The sequence below is a fragment of the Entelurus aequoreus genome, linkage group LG15 (assembly GCF_033978785.1).
Source record: "Entelurus aequoreus isolate RoL-2023_Sb linkage group LG15, RoL_Eaeq_v1.1, whole genome shotgun sequence".
NCBI classification, from domain to species: domain Eukaryota; kingdom Metazoa; phylum Chordata; class Actinopteri; order Syngnathiformes; family Syngnathidae; genus Entelurus; species Entelurus aequoreus.
In genome coordinates, this window is record NC_084745.1 from 57,012,362 (window position 1) to 57,034,420 (window position 22,059).

General features: G+C 36.5%; 1 protein-coding gene across 3 annotated transcripts in view; it reads left to right on the forward strand.

The window, feature by feature from the left end:
- The first annotated feature begins 1,816 nt into the window (after positions 1-1,816).
- The window catches only part of znf438 (zinc finger protein 438), an 89,563-nt gene continuing 69,320 nt past the window's right edge, over positions 1,817-22,059 (forward strand). For all 3 annotated transcript variants that reach the window (XM_062022138.1, XM_062022137.1, XM_062022139.1), the window contains exons 1-2: positions 1,817-1,909; positions 1,998-2,129. The gene's annotated coding sequence lies outside the window, so the exon portion shown is untranslated. The remainder of the gene's footprint in view (positions 1,910-1,997; positions 2,130-22,059) is intronic.

Below are 22,059 nucleotides of genomic sequence, written 5' to 3' on the forward strand. Positions count from 1 at the left end.
CAGAGGTGCACGTTTCCTATTGCAGCGTCAGTGCAGTGTCAGTACAGCTAGTGAGTGCTCCACACGCTCACGTGGGCCTCATTTACCCAACACCACTCATTAGTTTTGTCTGTAACACCAAGCTAAGGTGTTTTGTTCCGATACGTTAATGAAACAACCTACATTGTGTTGTTGTTTTTTTATCTTCAGCGTACAAAATGTTGCATCCTTCAAATTTAGAAAGACTTTGGACACGTCTGATGATGTATTTTATTTTAATTATTACATTTTATTAATCATTTTAATATTTTAATTTCTCCACAACATATTTTCAACATTTTGGGATAAATAAACGTCTGTACTATCATATCATTTACAAATGTTTTTCTGTTTTGTATTCATGAAAAACGATCTTTATAGTTTGTTTTTTTTAATTAAAATTTAAATGATTTTGATGCATTTTTTGTATTAAAACTAACTCATGGGAAAGACATACAATAATTTCTGTGTGCAAAATAATACATTTGACCACAGCACGACTGTTTACAAACCAAACACTAACGCTGCACAAGTTATTTTTTATTTATTTATTTTTTATTATTGTCCAGCGGCATAATCTAACTCAGTGTTTTCCAACCACTGTGCCGCGGCACACGAGTGTGCCGTGAGATACAGTCTGGTGTGCTGTGGGAGATTATCTCATTTCACTTATTTGGGTTAAAAATATTTTTGCAAACCAGTAATTATAATCCGCAAATGATGTGTTGTTGTTGAGTGTCTGTGCTGTCTGGAGATCGGCAGACTTACCACGTTATACTCTTCCGTACCAGTAGGTGGCAGCCGGTAGCTAATTGCTTTGTAGATGTCGGAAACAGCGGGAGGCAGCATGCAGGTAAAAAGGTGTCTAACGTTTAAACCAAAAATAAACAAAAGGTGAGTGAACCCTAAGAAAAGGCATTGAAGCTTAGGGAAGGCCATGCAGAACAAAACTAAAACTGAACTGGCTCCAAAGTAAACAAAAACAGAATGCTGGACGACAGCAAAGACTTACTGTGGAGCAAAGACAATGTACATCCGAACAATGCATGACAATCAACAATGTCCCCACAAAGAAGGATAAAAACAACTGGAATATTTTTGATTAATAAAACAAAGTAGATGCGGGAAATAGCGGTCAAAAGAAGACATAAAACTGCTACAGGAAAATACCAAATAAAGAGAAAAAGCCACCAAAATAGGAGCGCAAGACAAGAAGTAAAACACTACACACAGGAAAACAGCAAAAAACACAAAATAAGTCAGGGTGTGATGTGACAGGTGGTGACAGTACACCTACTTTGAGACAAGAGCTATAGTGATGCATGCTTGGTTATGCTTTAAAGTTATATCCAACAATTGCGACAACGACTTTTTACTGTCAGTATCGGCTGCTGAGTTTCATTTTTTAATGATTTCTGCTGGTGGTGTGCCTCCGCATTTTTTCAGTGAAACAAATGTGCCTTGGCTCAAAAAAGGTTGAAAAACACTGATCTAACTAAACAAGACTAAATAAGAACATTTTTTTAAAAATACTACTTGACTAATAATTATCCCTTTAAATGCGCATGGTAAAACATGCTTTATAAATATATGCTGCAATAAAATATCCCGTATAAATATGCTGTGTAAATACATGCTATGTGAGTATGTGAAATATCATGTATGTTAAGCGTTAAAGCAAATATATCCTACATAAAAGTGGAGTGTTTGAACGCATCACTGTTTTCTTTGGGAGCGTCACGTGACGGCAGCACAGCGGACGCTGATTGGTTGAAGCCTCAGTGTAGACGGACCGTACCATTTCCTCCTACGGGGGTAAGCAGTGGACGGAAGTGCCTATAAAGTATAATGTATGACTTCTCTGATATAATACAGGACTTCTTGACAAAATGTAAGACTTACAATTTCATTTATAAAACGTATAGGAGCCAGTTTATTCATATTCTTGTAAAATAAAGATATCTTAATCATATCAACAGCCCGATGAGTGGCATTGGAGAGTTGGCCCAAAATGATGCAGAGATGAAAATGGAGGATTTATTTGCAAGTTTACTGGAAAATGAGGCTGCTTAAAGAGTGAAGGCGTCCTCTCCGGCCGTCTGGAGCAGCAGGTGAGACTTTATCACACAAAGTCACGGCGCCCGCTGCCTTTTAAGTCGCGCTAAGCGACGCCAAGCGGGGCTAGTTTGCAGTGTTGTGGCCTTAGCTTCTCCGTGTTAGCTTCCCATGTCTCACTTCCTGTGCGAGTCAACGTCGTCAAAGGACACACACTACACCACACACCGCGCCGCCGGAAGTGCACACGCAGCAACAGCAACCTCCTCGTCGGCCGCTGCTGCCGAAGTTAGCGTGCAGGCCTGGTACACAAGCACATACGTCATCCGGGCAGGATTCCCGCTCGAAGCAGCCAAGAAGTGACGTCATTGATGTGACATCACTGAAGTGGCAGGGCACTTGTTTACAACTTATGCTAAAATTTTGCAGCCGAACACCTCGGAGTCACATAACTTAGTACTTGACACACGCTAACTGTTAGCATGCTAACGCTAACATGCTATCATATAACACGCTAACATATAGGGATGTTATTGTTATTGTGCATTTTAAGCGATACGAGTATCAAATCGGTACTTTAACAACGGTGCCGATGCTTAAAGGGCAACTGCACGTTTTTTGGAATTGTGTTTATCATTCACAATCCTACTGTAAGACAACAACACTTGTGTTTTTGATTTTTTTATGCATTCTAAGTTGTAAAATATGGCAAGTACGAGGTGGCTAACAATGCAGCTAATGGAGTACACCATTCCGCCCTTAAAGCCCTCTAAAAATGCCATTCAGATATGATGACCTGAATATTAACCAAGTATTAGCAATATTGTTACTATTGACATACTGAGCTGCTGCATCGCCTCTGAGTTGGTGAAAGTTAATTCTAGATTCCATCCACCCATCCATTTTCTACCGCTTATTCCCTTATTCAAGCACGTGAAATTTCCGCATTTTTAAACATTAATTTTAGCGTCAAAATATGACTTTTGTGGCTTTAAAAAAAATGTAATATCAATAAAAATACAATCCAAACTAATTTTGTTGAACGCTCGCCTTGGAAAATGAAAAAAACAAACAAAAAAACAACAATTCCTTTTTATATTTGTATGACTTTTGCGACATTCAAGTTGAACTGACTTGTCATTTAAACAATTTGATTGTATGCATACGTAATGCATTCAAAAATAAGAAACAAAATACACATCAAATTGTCATAACACAGAACATGGAGAATATGCCATAAACGACTTGCTCGTGTTGTAATGTTTGGTGCTCATAATTCTGTGGGTTCATGAATGCACCTTGCTCGTCACAACTGTCTTTTGGTGCAGAATGAGGAAGTGCTGCGTCGTCGTCGTGGCGACCGGTTAGCTCTGCGACTAGCGCGCCGGCAAAACGTATCAATTGTCACTATTACACGGAAGAACAATATAATGTATAAAAAAATTAAAAAGAATAGGCGATAGATGATCAATTATTCACTTTAATAGTAAAAGCATGCAATTAACCACAACGTTAGTGCCGCATAAATTACTGTGTCACTACTGGACCCGCGTTTAAAATAAAAATAATGGTGAAAAAAGCCTTGTCCAACTGACATAAACTGTTCATGTTTAAATTAATTTTACTCCAAATATCAGATTTCAGCCTCCTTGACTACAACCGTATTGCCCGGGCTATAGAGTGTACTATTTAAGCTGCACACACCAAATTTGAGAATTATAAATACGTACACATATATTAACCGCACAGGACTATAAGCCACAGATATACACCGGAATATTTTGTAACTATTTATTTACATACCTTTATTGTTTCCCAACGGTGCCTGTAGCACGGCAGTAAAAGGGCTGATCAAACAAAACAGAAGTCATGGTCATGGACCCACTAGCTGCGCAAGCTAGCTCTCCAATCAGCTAAACAGACTCAATAACTCCACGCTGACGTTTTGATGAATTTGCGAAACAGAATCAATACAAAAAAAATGCCATTGTAAGTTAATAATATGAACATATTCTCTAATGCAAACGATGCTAGCTTGATTACAATATGACAGCACGTACAAACATGCATGAAAACACTCTGACGGACATCACACATGGGACGCTTTAGTAAGTAAGAATTGTTTTTGCATTTATTTGACACATAATACATTCAATGATGGTAAAAAAATAGCAATTAAAAACAGTTAAAATGGGAAAACTGCATTTCATACTGCTATTATTTGAATTCATTGCTGTTACTATTATCATTTTACTTGTTTATTTGTTACTAGTTTGTATACTTTGTTCTTTTAAACTACATTTGAAGTTATTTTGCTGGTGCAATAAAGACTCCTGTTTTCAAATGAATAAATAATGGTTTTCCTAACCGGGATTTCAATATCAAGTATTATATTTGCCATAATCGTCCAGCCCTGACCCTGGTACAGTCTTTACATAGACCTTAAAGGCCTTCTGAAATTATTTTTATTTATTTAAACGGGGATAGCAGATCCATTCTATGTGTCATACTTGATCATTTCGCGATATTGCCATATTTTTGCTGAAAGGATTTAGTATAGAACAACGACGATAAAGTTCGCAACTTTTGGTCTCTGATTAAAAAAAGCCTTGTCTGTACCGGAAGTAGCGTGACGACACCGGAGGAAGGACTGCTCATATTTTCCTATTGTTTACACCAGCAGCGAGAGAGATTCGGACAGAGAAAGCGACGATTACCCCATTAATTTGAGCGAGGACGAAAGATTCGTGGATGAGGAACGTTAGAGTGAAGGACTAGAATGCAGTGCAGGACATCTTTTTTCGCTCTGACCGTAACTTAGGTACAAGCTGGCTCATTGGATTCCACACGCTCTCCTTTTTCTATTGTGGATCACGGATTTGTATTTGAAACCAGCTGGGATACTATATCCTCTTGAAAATGAGAGTCGAGAACGCGAAATGGACATTCACAGTGACTTTTATCTCCACGACAATACATCGACGAAGCTCTTTAGCTACTGAGCTAACGTGATAGCATCGGGCTCAAATGCAGATAGAAACAAATTAAATAAGCCCCTGACTGGAAGGATAGACAGAAGATCAACAATACTATTAAACCATGGACATGTAACTACACGGTTAATAATTTCCAGCTTGGCGAAGCTTAAAAATGCTGTTGCTAACGACGCCATTGAAGCTAACTTAGCTACGGGACCTCACAGAGCTATGATAAAAACATTAGCTATCCACCTACGCCAGCCAGCCCTCATCTGCTCATCAACACCCGTGCTCACCTGCGTTCCAGCGATCGACGGAAGGACGAAGGACTTCACCACGATCATCCGTGCGGTCGGTGGCTAGCGTCGGCTAGCGCGTCTGCTATCCGAGTCAACGTCTTCCTGGTTGTGTTGCTGTAGTCCGCCGCTAATACACCGATCCCCCCTACAACTTTCTTCTTTGCAGTCTTCATTGTTCATTAAACAAATTGCAAAAGATTCACCAACACAGATGTCCAGAATACTGTGGAATTATGAGATGAAAACGGAGCTTTTTTGTATTGTATTCAATGGGGTACCGATACTTCCGTTTCACTGGCTACGTCACGCGCATACGTCATCATACATAGACGTTTTCAAGCGGAAGTTTAGCGGGAAATGTAAAATGTCACTTTATAAGTTAACCCGGCCGTATTGGCATGTGTTGCAATGTTAAGATGTCATCATTGATATATAAACTATCAGACTGCGTGGTCACTAGTAGTGGCTTTCAGTAGGCCTTTAAAGGTCTCACTAACCCAGTCATATATCTTCATACACTCACACACACACAATATTACATTATTAAACAGTTTCTAGACCAGGGGTCAGCAACCTTTTTGAAAGCAAGAGCTACTTCTTGGGTAGTGATTAATGTGAAGGGCTACCAGTTTGATACACACTTCAATAAATTGCCAGAAATAGCAAATTTGCTCAATTTACCTTTTAACTCTATGTTATTATCAATAATTAATGATATTTACACTTAATTGAACGGTTTAAAAGAGGAGAAAACACGAAAAAAATGACAATTAAATTTTGAAACATAGTTTATCTTCAATTTCGACTCTTTAAAATTCAAAATTCTACCGAAAAAAAGAAGAGAAAAACTAGCTAATTTGAATCTTTTTGAAAAAATTAAAAAAAGAATTTATGGAACATCATTAGTCATTTTTCCTGATTAAGATTAATTTTAGAATTTTGATGACATGTTTTAAATAGGTTAAAATCCAATCTACACTTTGTTAGAATATATAACAAATTGGACCAAGCTATATTTCTAACAAAGACAAATCATTATTTCTTCTAGATTTTCCAGAATAAAATTTTTAAAAGAAATTCAAAAGACTTTGAAATAAGATTTAAATTTGATTCTACAGATTTTCTAGATTTTCCAGATTTTCCAGAATAATTTTTTTGAATTTTAATCATGATAAGTTTGAAGAAATATTTCACAAATATTCTTTGTCGAAAAAAACAGAAGCTAAAATGAAGAATTAAATTGAAATGTATTTATTATTCTTTACAATAAAACAAATAAATTACTTGAACATTGATTTAAATTGTCAGGAAAGAAGAGGAAGGAATTTAAAAGGTAAAAAGGTATATGTGTTTAAAAATCCTAAAATCATTTTTAAGGTTGTATTTTTTCTCTAAAATTGTCTTTCTGAAAGTTATAAGAAGCAAAGTAAAAAAAATGTATGAATTTATTTAAACAAGTGAAGACCAAGTCTTTAAAATATTTTTCTTGGATTTTCAAATTCTATTTGAGTTTTGTCTCTCTTAGAATTAAAAATGTCTTGCAAAGCGAGACCAGCTTGCTAGTAAATAAATACAATTTAAAAAATAGAGGCAGCTCACTGGTAAGTGCTGCTATTTGAGCTATTTTTAGAACAGGCCAGCGGGCTACTCATCTGGTCCTTACGGGCTACCTGGTGCCCGCGGGCACCGCGTTGGTGACCCCTGTTCTAGATAGTGCTAGAGCCACAAACAACTAAGTTTTGGTTTCTGTTATGAAAACGGACAATAAAATAGGGTGGATTGGAGCAACAATGCCAATATTTATTACCAGGACTTAACATGAGTTAGTTTATTAGCACAAGCAGGTCTTCTAGTTATATTTAGGCATAGCAACCACAAAAGAGCACAAACTAATGCCATCCCTTGTCCTTTCTTTACGTTTAGTTCTGCTCTCCAACACTGCTAATATAGTAGGGAATAAACTGGATTGCATCACAGAAAGTTTCTCAAACAAATCAAATGTTCAAACAAACATTTTGCAAAGTGATGGCTGCAGACACGAGCATGATCTGATTGTATTCCACAAGATGATATTTTTAGTTTTGTCCCTGACTTTAAGACCTTTACGAACCACTTCTTTCGGCACTCTATGAAAGATCTTTCCTATCTCTCCATTTGAACGATTGAAACACCCAAGAACTGAACATCAATATGACATGAAAGCCTCACTTGTGGTAGTGCGACGCTCAAGCTGCTTGACCATCCTTTCAATTGAGCCACCAAGAAGAAAATAGGCAGCCGTGGTGCATGTTGTCCCACACCTGGGTCAGAATGTCTGTGGTAAAACCTGGGCCTCAGAGGGGACTTGTTCTGAACTCGGATCAGAGCCCTCACGCGATCCAAAACCGCAAACTTTAGTATGGAGTTGAAGCAGTAAAAGAGCACATGCTTTGGCGGAAACGTTGAACACATTATTTAGTGGAAGGAGACATCTGCTGTATTCCTTTCCTAATCGATTGCTGACTGGAATCTTCCTGCTGGATCAGGCACGGTTTGCAACATTCTCTTTGCCTGACGTCAGCACGGACACATCTCACCATCGATGGGTGCAGAACTGCTTTCCTATTCTCGCCCGAGGATGAAACACCTTTGTTTCAGGACAATGTTGACGCACCATTAAGTCATGAACTAGATGATGTGTGAATGTCAAAATGCTGAAGTTGAAGTGAAATGCTGACAGAATGTAGTATGAATGGAAGAATAGTTTGAAGGGTTTTTGAACGTTGAAGAGTTAGAATTTCCAGGAAACACAGAATTAGGTTTGGAACTTGGGAAAGTGTTGGTTTGAATGTCCAGGATGAGTGGAATGTGTTGATGTTGGAATGCTTTCAATAGCTTGAAAAATGTGGGAATTGTGCAACTTTGAAAAAAGTCCCATTCATTTCAATGGGAACTTCCTTGAAATTTAGGAAAAGCGTGATTTTTTTGGAAAATGATTAGGAGCATGAATGTCCTGAATGAGCTGAGTTGGTTGGTGTTGGAATTGTTTAAATCGGTCAAGAAATGTTGAAGTAGTAACAGTTTTTAAATCGAGAAATGGTATTATGGAATTTCGGGAAAACCGGGAATTTTTTAAGTTCTTAAACCAACTTGGTTTTTTGTCCTGACTAAGAGGAATGTTTTGACAGTGGAACGCTTGAAATGGGAGGAAAAATGTGAAAGGAGTCATCCCCGGTTAGAATAAACAGGAATTCCTGGAAATGTGTTGAACGTGGAAACATGCTTGTTTAAATTTCCAGGATGAGTTGAAGGTGGAGTGGTTGGAATAGGTTGAAAAATTTGGGAATTGTGGAAGTTTGAAAATGGATCATTCATTTTGAATGGGGAAAATGTCCCTAAAAACTGGGAATTTTAGGAAATCCAGGAATTTGTTTTTACAATTGTTGAAGTAGAGCACATAATTCCTGAACAGGCTGAATATGTTGATGTTGGAACGGTTCGAATCAGATAAAAAATGTGGGAGTTGTGGAACTTTGAAAAATGTCCCATTATTTTCAATGGCAATTTCATGGAAATTTGGGAATTTAGGGAAAAGCGGGAAATTTTTGGTAAATGCTAAAAACAAACAAACAAAAGAATGTTCTGAATGAGTTGAAATGGTTGGTGTTGGAATTTTTCTAATCGGTCGAGAAATGTTGAAGTAGTAACATTTTTTACTGAGAAGTGGTTTTACGGAATTCCGGGAAAAGTGGGAATTTTTCCAGTTCAAAAAACAACTTCAGTTTTTGTCCTGACTAAGAGGAATGTTTTGACAGTGGAACGCTTGAAATGGGTTGAAAATGTGAAATTAGTCATCGCACTAAAAAGGTTAGAAAAAACCAGGAATTCCTGGAAATGTGTTGAACGTGGAAACATGCTTGTTTAAATTTCCAGGATGAGTTGAAGGTGGAATGGTTGGAATAGGTTGAAAAATTTGGGAATTGTGGAAGTTTGAAAATGGATCATTCATTTTGAATGGGGAAAATGTCCCTAAAAACTGGGAATTTTAGGAAATCCAGGAATTTGTTTTTACAATTGTTGAAAATGAGCACATAATTCCTGAACAGGCTGAATATGTTGATGTTGGAACAGTTCGAATCAGATAAAAAATGTGGGAGTTGTGGAACTTTGAAAAATGTCCCATTATTTTCAATGGCAATTTCATGGAAATTTGGGAATTTAGGGAAAAGCGGGAAATTTTTGCTAAATGCTAAAAACAAACAAACAAAAGAATGCTCTGAATGAGTTGAAATGGTTGGTGTTGGAATTTTTCTAATCGGTCAAGAAATGTTGAAGTAGTAAAATTTTTTACTGAGAAGTGGTTTTACGAAATTCTGGGAAAAGTGGGAATTTTTCCAGTTCAAAAAACAACTTCAGTTTTTGTCCTGACTAAGAGGAATGTTTTGACAGTGGAACGCTTGAAATGGGTTGAAAATGTGAAATTAGTCATCGCACTAAAAAGGTTAGAAATAAGGTTTGAAAAAAACAGGAATTCCTGGAAATTTGTTGAACGTGGAAAAATGATAGTGTGGATTTCCAGGATTAATTGAATGTGTTGAAGGTGGAATGCTTTGAATAGCTTGAAAAATGTGGGCATTGTGGAAGTTTGGATAATTCATGTTGAATGGAGAAAATGTCCCTAAAAACTGGGAATTTTAGGAAATCCAGGAATTTTTTTTTACAATTGTTGAAGTAGAGCACACAATTCCTGAACAGGTGGAATATTTTGATGTTGGAACAGTTTGAATCAGATGAAAAATGTGGGAGTTGTGGAACTTTGAAAAATGTCCCATTATTTTCAATGGCAATTTCATGGAAATTTAGGGAAAAACGGGGAATTTTTTTGAAAATGCTAAAAAATAAAAATTGAATGAGTTGAAATGGTTGGTGTTAGAATTTTTCTAATCGGTCGAGAAATGTTGAAGTAGTAACATTTTTTACAGAGAAGTGGTTTTACGAAAATTTCGGGAAAAGCAGGAATTTTTCCAGTTCAAAAAACAACTTCAGTTTTTGTCCTGACTAAGAGAAATGTTTTGACGGTGGAACGCTTGAAATGGGTTGAAAATGTGAAATTAGTCATCGCACTAAAAAGGTTAGCAAAAAAACAGGAATTCCTGGAAATGTGTTGAACGTGGAAAATTTGTTGCTTAAATTTCCAGGATGAGTTGAATGTATTGAAGGTGGAATGCTTTCAATAGCTTGAAAAATGTGGGAATTGTGGAAGTTTGAAAAATGGATCATTCATTTTTAATAGGGAAAATGTCCCTAAAATCTGGGAATTTTAGGAAATCCAGGAATTTGTTTTTACAATTGTTGAAGTAGAGCACACAATTCCTGAACCGGTGGCATATTTTGATGTTGGAACAGTTTGAATCAGATGAAAAATGTGGGAGTTGTGGAACTTTGAAAAATGTCCCATTATTTTCAATGACAATTTCATGGAAATTTAGGGAAAAACGGGGAATTTTTTTGAAAATGCTAAAAAATAAAAATTGAATGAGTTGAAATGTTTGGTGTTAGAATGTTTCTAATCGGTCGAGAAATGTTGAAGTAGTAACATTTTTTACTGAGAAGTGGTTTTACGAAAATTTCGGGAAAAGCGGGAATTTTTCCTGTTCAAAAAACAACTTCAGTTTTTGTCCTGACTAAGAGGAATGTTTTGACAGTGGAACGCTTGAAATGGGTTGAAAATGTGAAAGGAGTCATCGCACTAAAAAAGGTTGGAAATAAGGTTAGAAAAAAACAGGAATTCCTGGAAATTTGTTGAACGTGGAAAAATGATAGTGTGGATTTCCAGGATGAATTGAATGTGTTGAAGGTGGAATGCTTTGAATAGCTTGAAAAATGTGGAAATTGTGGAAGTTTGGATAATTCATGTTGAATGGAGAAAATGTCCCTAAAAACTGGGAATTTTAGGAAATCCAAGAAGTAGAGCACACAATTCCTGAACAGGCGGAATATTTTGATGTTGGAACAGTTTGAATCAGATGAAAAATGTGGGAGTTGTGGAACTTTGAAAAATGTCCCATTCTTTTCAGTAGAAATTTCATGGAAATTTTGGGAAAAGCTGGAATTTTTTTGAAAATGCTAAAACGTTTGAATGCTCTGAATGAGTTGAAATGGTTGGTGTTGGAATTTTTCTAATCGGTCGAGAAATGTTGAAGTAGTAACATTTTTTACTGAGAAGTGGTTTTACGGAATTCCTGGAAAAGCGGGAATTTTTCCTGTTCAAAAAACAACTTCAGTTTTTGTCCTGACTAAGAGAAATGTTTTGACAGTGGAACGCTTGAAATGGGTTGAAAATGTGAAATTAGTCATCGCACTAAAAAGGTTAGAAAAAAACAGGAATTCCTGGAAATGTGTTGAACGTGGAAAAATTGTTGTTTAAATTTCCAGGATGAGTTGAATGTGTTGAAGGTGGAATGCTTTCAATAGCTTGAAAAATGTGGGAATTGTGGAAGTTTGAAAAATGGATCATTCATTTTTAATAGGGAAAATGTCCCTGAAATCTGGGAATTTTAGGAAATCCAGGAATTTGTTTTTACAATTGTTGAAGTAGAGCACACAATTCCTGAACAGGTGGAATATTTTAATGTTGGAACAGTTTGAATCGGATAAAAAATGTGGGAGTTGTGGAACTTTGAAAAATGTCCCATTATTTTCAATGACAATTTCATGGAAATTTAGGGAAAAACGGGGAATTTTTTTGAAAATGCTAAAAAATAAAAATTGAATGAGTTGAAATGGTTGGTGTTAGAATTTTTCTAATCGGTCAAGAAATGTTGAAGTAGTAACATTTTTTACTGAGAAGTGGTTTTACGGAATTCCGGGAAAAGTGGGAATTTTTCCAGTTCAAAAAACAACTTCAGTTTTTGTCCTGACTAAGAGGAATGTTTTGACAGTGGAACGCTTGAAATGGGTTGAAAATGTGAAATTAGTCATCGCACTAAAAAAGGTTGGAAATAAGGTTAGAAAATAACAGGAATTCCTGGAAATTTGTTGAACGTGGAAAAATGATAGTGTGGATTTCCAGGATGAATTGAATGTGTTGAAGGTGGAATGCTTTGAATCGGTTGAAAAATGTGGGAATTGTGGAAGTTTGGATAATTCATGTTGAATGGAGAAAATGTCCCTAAAAACTGGGAATTTTAGGAAATCCAAGAAGTAGAGCACACAATTCCTGAACAGGCGGAATATTTTGAAGTTGGAACAGTTTGAATCAGATGAAAAATGTGGGAGTTGTGGAACTTTGAAAAATGTCCCATTCTTTTCAGTAGAAATTTCATGGAAATTTTGGGAAAAGCTGGAATTTTTTTGAAAATGCTAAAACGTTTGAATGCTCTGAATGAGTTGAAATGGTTGGTGTTGGAATTTTTCTAATCGGTCGAGAAATGTTGAAGTAGTAACATTTTTTACTGAGAAGTGGTTTTACGGAATTCCTGGAAAAGCGGGAATTTTTCCTGTTCAAAAAACAACTTCAGTTTTTGTCCTGACTAAGAGGAATGTTTTGACAGTGGAACGCTTGAAATGGGTTGAAAATGTGAAATTAGTCATCGCACTAAAAAGGTTAGAAAAAAACAGGAATTCCTGGAAATGTGTTGAACGTGGAAAAATTGTTGTTTAAATTTCCAGGATGAGTTGAATGTGTTGAAGGTGGAATGCTTTCAATAGCTTGAAAAATGTGGGAATTGTGGAAGTTTGAAAAATGGATCATTCATTTTTAATAGGGAAAATGTCCCTAAAATCTGGGAATTTTAGGAAATCCAGGAATTTGTTTTTACAATTGTTGAAGTAGAGCACACAATTCCTGAACAGGTGGAATATTTTGATGTTGGAACAGTTTGAATCAGATGAAAAATGTGGGAGTTGTGGAACTTTGAAAAATGTCCCATTATTTTCAATGACAATTTCATGGAAATTTAGGGAAAAACGGGGAATTTTTTTGAAAATGCTAAAAAATAAAAATTGAATGAGTTGAAATGGTTGGTGGTAGAATTTTTCTAATCGGTCGAGAAATGTTGAAGTAGTAAAATTTTTTACTGAGAAGTGGTTTTACGGAATTTCGGGAAAAGTGGGAATTTTTCCAGTTCAAAAAACAACTTCAGTTTTTGTCCTGACTAAGAGGAATGTTTTGACAGTGGAACGCTTGAAATGGGTTGAAAATGTGAAATTAGTCATCGCACTAAAAAGGTTAGAAAAAAACAGGAATTCCTGGAAATGTGTTGAACGTGGAAAAATTATTGTTTAAATTTCCAGGATGAGTTGAATGTGTTGAAGGTGGAATGCTTTCAATAGCTTGAAAAATGTGGGAATTGTGGAAGTTTGAAAAATGGATCATTCATTTTTAATAGGGAAAATGTCCCTAAAATCTGGGAATTTTAGGAAATCCAGGAATTTGTTTTTACAATTGTTGAAGTAGAGCACACAATTCCTGAACAGGCTGAATATTTTGATGTTGGAACAGTTTGAATCGGATAAAAAATGTGGGAGTTGTGGAACTTTGAAAAATGTCCCATTATTTTCAATGACAATTTCATGGAAATTTAGGGAAAAACTGGGAATTTTTTTGAAAATGCTAAAAAATAAAAATTGAATGAGTTGAAATGGTTGGTAGAATTTTTCTAATCGGTCGAGAAATGTTGAAGTAGTAACATTTCTTACTGAGAAGTGGTTTTACGAAAATTTCGGGAAAAGCGGGAATTTTTCCAGTTCAAAAAACAACTTCAGTTTTTGTCCTGACTAAGAGAAATGTTTTGACAGTGGAACGTTTGAAATGGGTTGAAAAATGTGAAAGGAGCATCGCACTAAAAAAGGTTGGAAATAAGGTTAGAAAAAAACAGGAATTCCTGGAAATTTGTTTAACGTGGAAAAATGATAGTGTGGATTTCCAGGATTAATTGAATGTGTTGGAGGTGGAATGCTTTGAATAGCTTGAAAAATGTGGGAATTGTGGAAGTTTGGATAATTCATGTTGAATGGAGAAAATGTCCCTAAAAACTGGGAATTTTAGGAAATCCAGGAATTTGTTTTTACAATTGTTGAAGTAGAGCACACAATTCCTGAACAGGTGGAATATTTTGATGTTGGAACAGTTTGAATCAGATGAAAAATGTGGGAGTTGTGGAACTTTGAAAAATGTCCCATTATTTTCAATGGCAATTTCATGGAAATTAAGGGAAAAACGGGGAATTTTTTTGAAAATGCTAAAAAATAAAAATTTAATGAGTTTAAATGGTTGGTGTTAGAATTTTTCTAATCGGTCGAGAAATGTTGAAGTAGTAAAATTTTTTACTGAGAAGTGGTTTTACGGAATTTCGGGAAAAGTGGGAATTTTTCCAGTTCAAAAAACAACTTCAGTTTTTGTCCTGACTAAGAGGAATGTTTTGACAGTGGAACGCTTGAAATGGGTTGAAAATGTGAAAGGAGTCATCGCACTAAAAAGGTTAGAAATAAGGTGAGAAAAAAACAGGAATTCCTAGAAATTTTTTGAACGTGGAAAAATGATAGTGTGAATTTCCAGGATGAATTGAATGTGTTGAAGGTGGAATGCTTTGAATAGCTTGAAAAATTTGGGAATTGTGGAAGTTTGGATAATTCATGTTGAATGGAGAAAATGTCCCTAAAAACTGGGAATTTTAGGAAATCCAAGAAGTAGAGCACACAATTCCTGAACAGGCGGAATATTTTGATGTTGGAACAGTTTGAATCAGATGAAAAATGTGGGAGTTGTGGAACTTTGAAAAATGTCCCATTATTTTCAATGACAATTTCATGGAAATTTAGGGAAAAACGGGGAATTTTTTTGAAAATGCTAAAAAATAAAAATTGAATGAGTTGAAATGGTTGGTGTTAGAATTTTTCTAATCGGTCGAGAAATGTTGAAGTAGTAACATTTTTTACTGAGAAGTGGTTTTACGAAAATTTCGGGAAAAGTGGGAATTTTTCCTGTTCAAAAAACAACTTCAGTTTTTGTCCTGACTAAGAGGAATGTTTTGACAGTGGAACGCTTGAAATGGGTTGAAAATGTGAAATTAGTCATCGCACTAAAAAGGTTAGAAATAAGGTTTGAAAAAAACAGGAATTCTTGGAAATGTGTTGAATGTGGAAAATTTGTTGTTTAAATTTCCAGGATGAGTTGAATGTGTTGAAGGTGGAATGCTTTGAATAGCTTGAAAAATGTGGAAGTTTGAAAAATGGATCATTCATTTTGAATGGAGAAAATGTCCCTAAAAACTGGGAATTTTAGGAAATTCAATAATTTGTTTTTATAATTGTTTAAGTAGAGCACACAATTCCTGAACATGCGGAATATTTTGATGTTGGAACAGTTTGAATCAGATGAAAAATGTGGGAGTTGTGGAACTTTGAAAAATGTCCCATTCTTTTCAGTAGAAATTTCATGGAAATTTTGGGAGAAGCTGGAATTTTTTTTGAAAATGCTAAAACGTTTGAATGTTCTGAATGAGTTGAAATGGTTGGTGTTGGAATTTTTCAAAACGGGCAAGAAATGTTGAAGTAGTAACATTTTCAATTGCGAAATGGTATTACGAAATTCCTGGAATTTTTCCAGTTAAAAAACAACTTTGTTTGTTTGTCCGGATTAAAAGGAATGTTTTGACGGTGGAACGCTTGAAGTGAGTTGAAAAATGTGGAAGGAGAAGTCGCCATAAAAAGTGTGGAAATAAATCTTTGGAAAACCAGGAATTCTGGAAAACCCTGGAATTTTTTTTTAACTTGGAAAAGGGGTACTTTGAGTTTCCAGAATGGTGGAATGTGTTGCAGGTGGAATGGTTTGAATAGGTTGAAAAATGTGGAAATGGTGAAAGTTTGAAAAATGGCCAATTCTTTTTGAATGGGAAAAATGTCCCGGAAATCTGGGAATTTTTTGAACTTGTCAATAGAAAGCCAGCAATTCCCAAACAAGCTCAACAGTTTGTTCATATTTGGAGCATTCACGCAATAATAAATAGATGCATTTTGTAGAAAAACGTGTGAATGTTTTGAGCATTGACACAATGAAGATGTTTCATGAAAGTAGTGCCGCAGAGACGACACACTGACAGGAGAAGATGTGGGGGCTTTGTTTTCCTTTCCAGGTACAAAATATCATTCTCACTGCTGCCAGGAAGCCACTTTTTGTCACATTAGCGAAGCTGTAAAGGTCAGCAAACCCCACATGTTGCAACTCCTGCAGGAAGTTTGCATTTCACACCCTTCAGACCTTCTGAGCGCTTTCCAACTGACTGGCTGGCTGTCAGGGCGTGTTGACCCAAAGATGGTGAATTTAACCTGCACTTGCCCCAAATGGCGTGCAGGACACCCACCGCTGTCAGCCATTTTTATACTCTGGCTGATGGAGCACAAACGACTGGACAATTCTTCACCTCCTTCTTGAACAAAATGTACACATAAAAAAACAGTACAACTTTATTTTACGGACTATCTATTACATTTTAGAAGAAAACAAATATGTTCCATAAGCCACACTGGACTTTAAGTGGCAGATATACCGTATTTTTCAGACTTTAAGTCGCAGTTTTTTTCATAGTTTGGCCGGGGGTGCGACTTATACTCAGGAGCGACTTATGTGTGAAATTATTAACACATTAGCGTCAAATATCCAATAATATTATTGATCTCATTCACGTAAGAGACTAGACGTATAAGATTTCATGGGATTTAGCGATTAGGAGTGACAGATTGTTTGGTAAACGTATAGCATGTTGTATATGTTATAGTTATTTGAATGACTCTTACCATAATATGTCACGTTAAAGGCCTACTGAAAGCCACTACTAGCGACCACGCAGTCTGATAGTTTATATATCAATGATGAAATCTTAACATTGCAACACATGCCAATACGGCCGGGTTAACTTATAAAGTGACATTTTAAAATTCCCGGGAAATATCCGGCTGAAACGTCGCGGTATGATGACGTATGTGCGTGACGAAGTCCGAGTAACGGAAGTTATGGTACCCCGTAGAATCCTATACAAAAAGCTCTGTTTTCATTTCATAATTCCACAGTATTCTGGACATCTTTTGCAATTTTTTTAATGAACAATGAAGGCTGCAAAGAAGACAGTTGTAGGTGGGATCGGTGTATTAGCAGCGGACTACAGCAACACAACCAGGAGGACTTTGTTGGAGCGCTAGCCGCGCTAGCCGCCGACTTCACCTTGACTTCCTACGTCTCCGGGCCGCCAAACGCATCGGGTGAAGTCCTTCGTCCTTCTGCCAATCGCTGGAACGCAGGGGAGCACGGGTGTTGATGAGCAAATGAGGGCTGGCTGGCGTAGGTGGAGAGCTAATGTTTTTAGCATAGCTCTGTGCAATCCGGTTGCTAAGTTAGCTTCAATGGCGTCCTTAGCACAGCATTTTTAACCTTCGCCAGCCTGGAAAGCATTAACCGTGTATTTACATGTCCACGGTTTAATAGTATTGTTGATTTTCTATCTATACTTCCAGTCAGGGGTTTATTTCTTTTGTTTCTATATGCAGTTAAAGCAAGATGCTATCATGTTAGCTCGTAGCTAAAGCATTTCGCCGATGTAAAAGGCACTGAATGTCCATTTCGCGTTCTCGTCTCTCATTTTCAAGAGGATATAGTATCCCAGGTGGTTTAAAATACAAATCCGTGATCTACAATAGAAAAAGGAGAGTGTGGAATCCAATGAGCCAGCTTGTACCTAAGTTACGGTCAGAGCGAAAAAAGATACGTCCTGCACTGCACTCTAGTCCTTTACTCTAACGTTCCTCATCTACGAATCTTTCATCCTCGCTCAAATTAATGGGGTAATCATCACTTTCTCGGTCCGAATCTCTCTCGCTCCATTGTAAACAACGGGGAATTGTGAGGAATACTAGCTCCTGTGACGTCACGCTACTTCCGCTACAGGCAAGGCTTTTTTTTATCAGCGAGCAAAAGTTGCGAACTTTATCGTCGATTTTCTCTACTAAATCCTTTCAGCAAAAATATGGCAATATCGCGAAATGATCAAGGATGACACATAGAATGGATCTGCTATTCCCGTTTAAATTTAAAAAAATCATTTCAGTAGGCCTTTAACATAGCAGTTGGTTATTTATGCCTCATATAACCTACACTTATTCAGCCTGTTGTTCACTATTCTTTACACATTTTAAATTGCCTTTCAAATGTCTATTCTTGCTGTTGGCTTTTATCAAATACATTTACCCCCCAAAAATATGACTTATACTCCAGTGCGACTTATATATGTTTTTTCCTTCTTTATTATGCATTTTCGGCCGGTGCGACTTATACTCCGAAAAATACGGTATATGTTGTAAAATGAGTTATTTACACAGAAATATTTATTTACATACCTTAATTGTTTCCAAACAGTGTCTGTAACAGGGCAGTAAAACGGCCGATCAAACAAAACAGAAGTCATGGTCATGGACCCACTAGCTGCGCAAGCTAGCTCTCCTATCTGCTAAACAGACTCAATAACTCAACGCTGACGTTTCGGTGAATTTATAAAAGGGAAACAATACAAAAATAATGCCATTGCAGTGTTTCCCACACATTCATTTATTTGCCACGAAAGAATTACGTCCGCCACAAATAAAAAATAAAATAAAAATATTTTTTTTTTTTTTTTTTTTTTTTTTTTTGTCCTCTCCAGCTTCTCAGGCAAATCATATAGTTGATGTAGATGCCCATATCGGCTGTTCAGATTTACTTGACAAAAGAGAATTGTAGTATACTTCTCTTGTTGCCTTATTTGTATTTTGACTTTATTAAATGTATTTATATTAGAAACACAACATGTGTATATAACAAAGGGTGCAAAGTGTGCAGGCAGTAGGAAACACATGGTTAAGTGTAGGGAGTAAAACTGATGGCAGTCTAAAGTTCAAGATTTTTGGAGCTCTTTGTTCAGTGGATCAGATGTTTGATGAAGCTCTGTGTCTATCTACCACCACTACTGTTTTATGTTTATTTGTTACTGACTGTGGCAGGACACCTCTGCCTCTGTTTCACTTTATGTTGCTGGTAAATAATATGCTTGTAGTAGTAGGCTTAAGTTAAATTATTTAGTATGCACTAATTAAAGGGGCAGAGCTTTGAGACATTTTAGCTTTTATATTTTATAAGATATATTTTTTGTAAGAACCACAATTAATAAATATATTTCAGTGAATAACTTATTGTTCAAATCTGTATATAAATATGTACATAAAGTGTTGTAATTATATTGTAAAATGGATGGATGGATGGACGTTTAAAACAAAACTGTTCTTATTAATTAGTAAGTATAAATTTTTTGAGCCTTTTTAGAGAAAATCAAATCATTGTAGTAAATTATGCAAATTAATCGATGATGTCATGGTGACCACGCCCATAGCCACGCCCCCACCGCCCACAGGTATCTTGGCAGTTTATGGGAAACACTGCATTGTAAGTTAATAATACTAACACAGACACTCGTAAACCTGTTAGCATATTATGTATCAAAATACTTTTTGGTACCAGTACCAAAATATTAGTATTGGGACAACATTACTGTACAATACTGTAAACAAAACAAAAACATTAAGACAACAACAACCTGTAAACGAAAAAACATGCACAGTAAATGAAAAAAAATATGTCCTGTAAATGAAAGAACATGTAGTGTAAACCAAAAATATATATAATGAACAAAAACACGTATGAAAGATGAAAAGAAACAACTTCTACTACACGGATTTCACTTAAAGCGGGTATTTTTTGTAAGGTAACCCCCGCGTTAAAGGAGGGAACTCTCATGGATTTGACAATGTATCTGAGAAGGGATGATGTTTGATAAGGAATTATCGAGTTCGAGCCTATTATCGAATCCTCTTATCGAACCGATTCCTTATCGATTCTCTTATGGAGTCCAGATAGGTTGTTGTATATGGAAAAAAACACACAATATTTGGTTTAACAAAAGCTCACTTTTATTATATAATAAAAAAATAAAATCTAATAAATAAATAAATATTGACTGTTACCCACCTAAAAAAATAAAATTAAATAAATAAATATTGACTGTTGTTACCCAAAGTATATTAAGTGGGATTTTTCAGAGAAACAAATATATACAGTAACACAAAAACAACCTGTCTCTGTGATCACTATAGGTGTATAAATAATAATATAGTGTTAAATAAAATCAGTCCCTTGGGCACAAAACTGAAAATAATACAGCTCTCCAAAAAGTGCACTTCTGCTGCTATTGGAACATAACTGTTTGTTATGATGCTTTGACATTTTTGCACTTTATTTCTTTATTGAAAGAACATTCTATGAAGATAAAAGTTATTTGCAAATGTGGTTACAAGGCTAATAAATGAAAAGTTAAAGCTAAAAAAAGAAATACACTTTATTGAGTTAACATTATTTCTTTATAGGGGAAAAATGTTATGAGCTAGAGAATATAAAACTACACTACCCAGCATGCAACGGGAGTTACGAGCATGCCACGCTGTGAAAGTAAACGTCAAGAACTCAGCCAACACGCCTCATCTGCATTATTTATAATTAGACAGACAACACATCTACAGTGTGATTTTGTTTTGTTTACAAGGAAAGAAAAACAAAAGTTAAAGAAGGGAGATATGTTGTATATATATGTATGTGCTGCAGTGTTGTATATATATGTATGTGCTGCAGTGTTGTATATATATGTATGTGCTGCAGTGTTGTATATATATGTATGTGCTGCAGTGTTGTATATATATATGTATGTGCTGCAGTGTTGTATATATATGTATGTGCTGCAGTGTTGTGTATATATATGTATGTGCTGCGGTTGTTTTAAGAAGGTTGCGACAGCTGCCGTAAAGGAGGTGCGTTGCTAGCCTGGTTGCTATGTTTCCGCTTGGTGGTAAAAGTGTTGGTCATGTGTTTGTAGTCTGCTCAAATCTCTCAGTAAAGTTATTGGATGGATTATAGCTTTTGTTTTGAACTTTATTACACCTTGGAGCGCTTTTTCCCGTCCATTGTTTTCCTGCTTTCGCTATCTGCGCCTAATGACTGAGCTACGTGACGTCATTTATTGTGATGTCCCACGGAGCATTTCTGGTCGGGACGGGATTCGAATAAAGAATCAACTCTTTTCCTTTACTATAGTGGTCTCGATAACGGGTACCGGTTCTCAAAAAGGGATTTGAGTCCGAGGACTCGGTTCTTTTCTTATCAAACAACCGGGAAAACCGGTTTGGAGTATCATCCCTAGTGATTACTGCCCCCGCCTCCACTCCTAATAGATATTATCCACTCGCCACCTTCCCAAGAGTTCCTCATGGCAGCAAACTTCCCCCGAACTCCTGCTTCTTGTCCAGAAAGTCTTGTCAATTGAGTTGAGTCAATTTGATGAATATTTGGGTGCAAAAGTGAGGCAAGAAGCAAAGCAGAAGAGATCAGGGAGAGAGAAAGGAATGTGAGTGCAATGTTAGTGTCTGCTAAGTCAAAGTGGATTGTTGTTACTGCTCACTGAGACATGAGTGCAGTGCGTCACAGTTGGACGGTGACAGCATGGTTCCTCATGTTGGCCACGGCCCGCCTCTCAGGGGCGCGTCATGCACCATTGCTGTAAGCCAAGAGCCCCTCCCCTGTGTCACATGGTCATCCATGACTGAGGCTTGGCGTGTAAACGCCGCACCGTGCGTAAACATAACGGGCGCCGCGCAGCTGC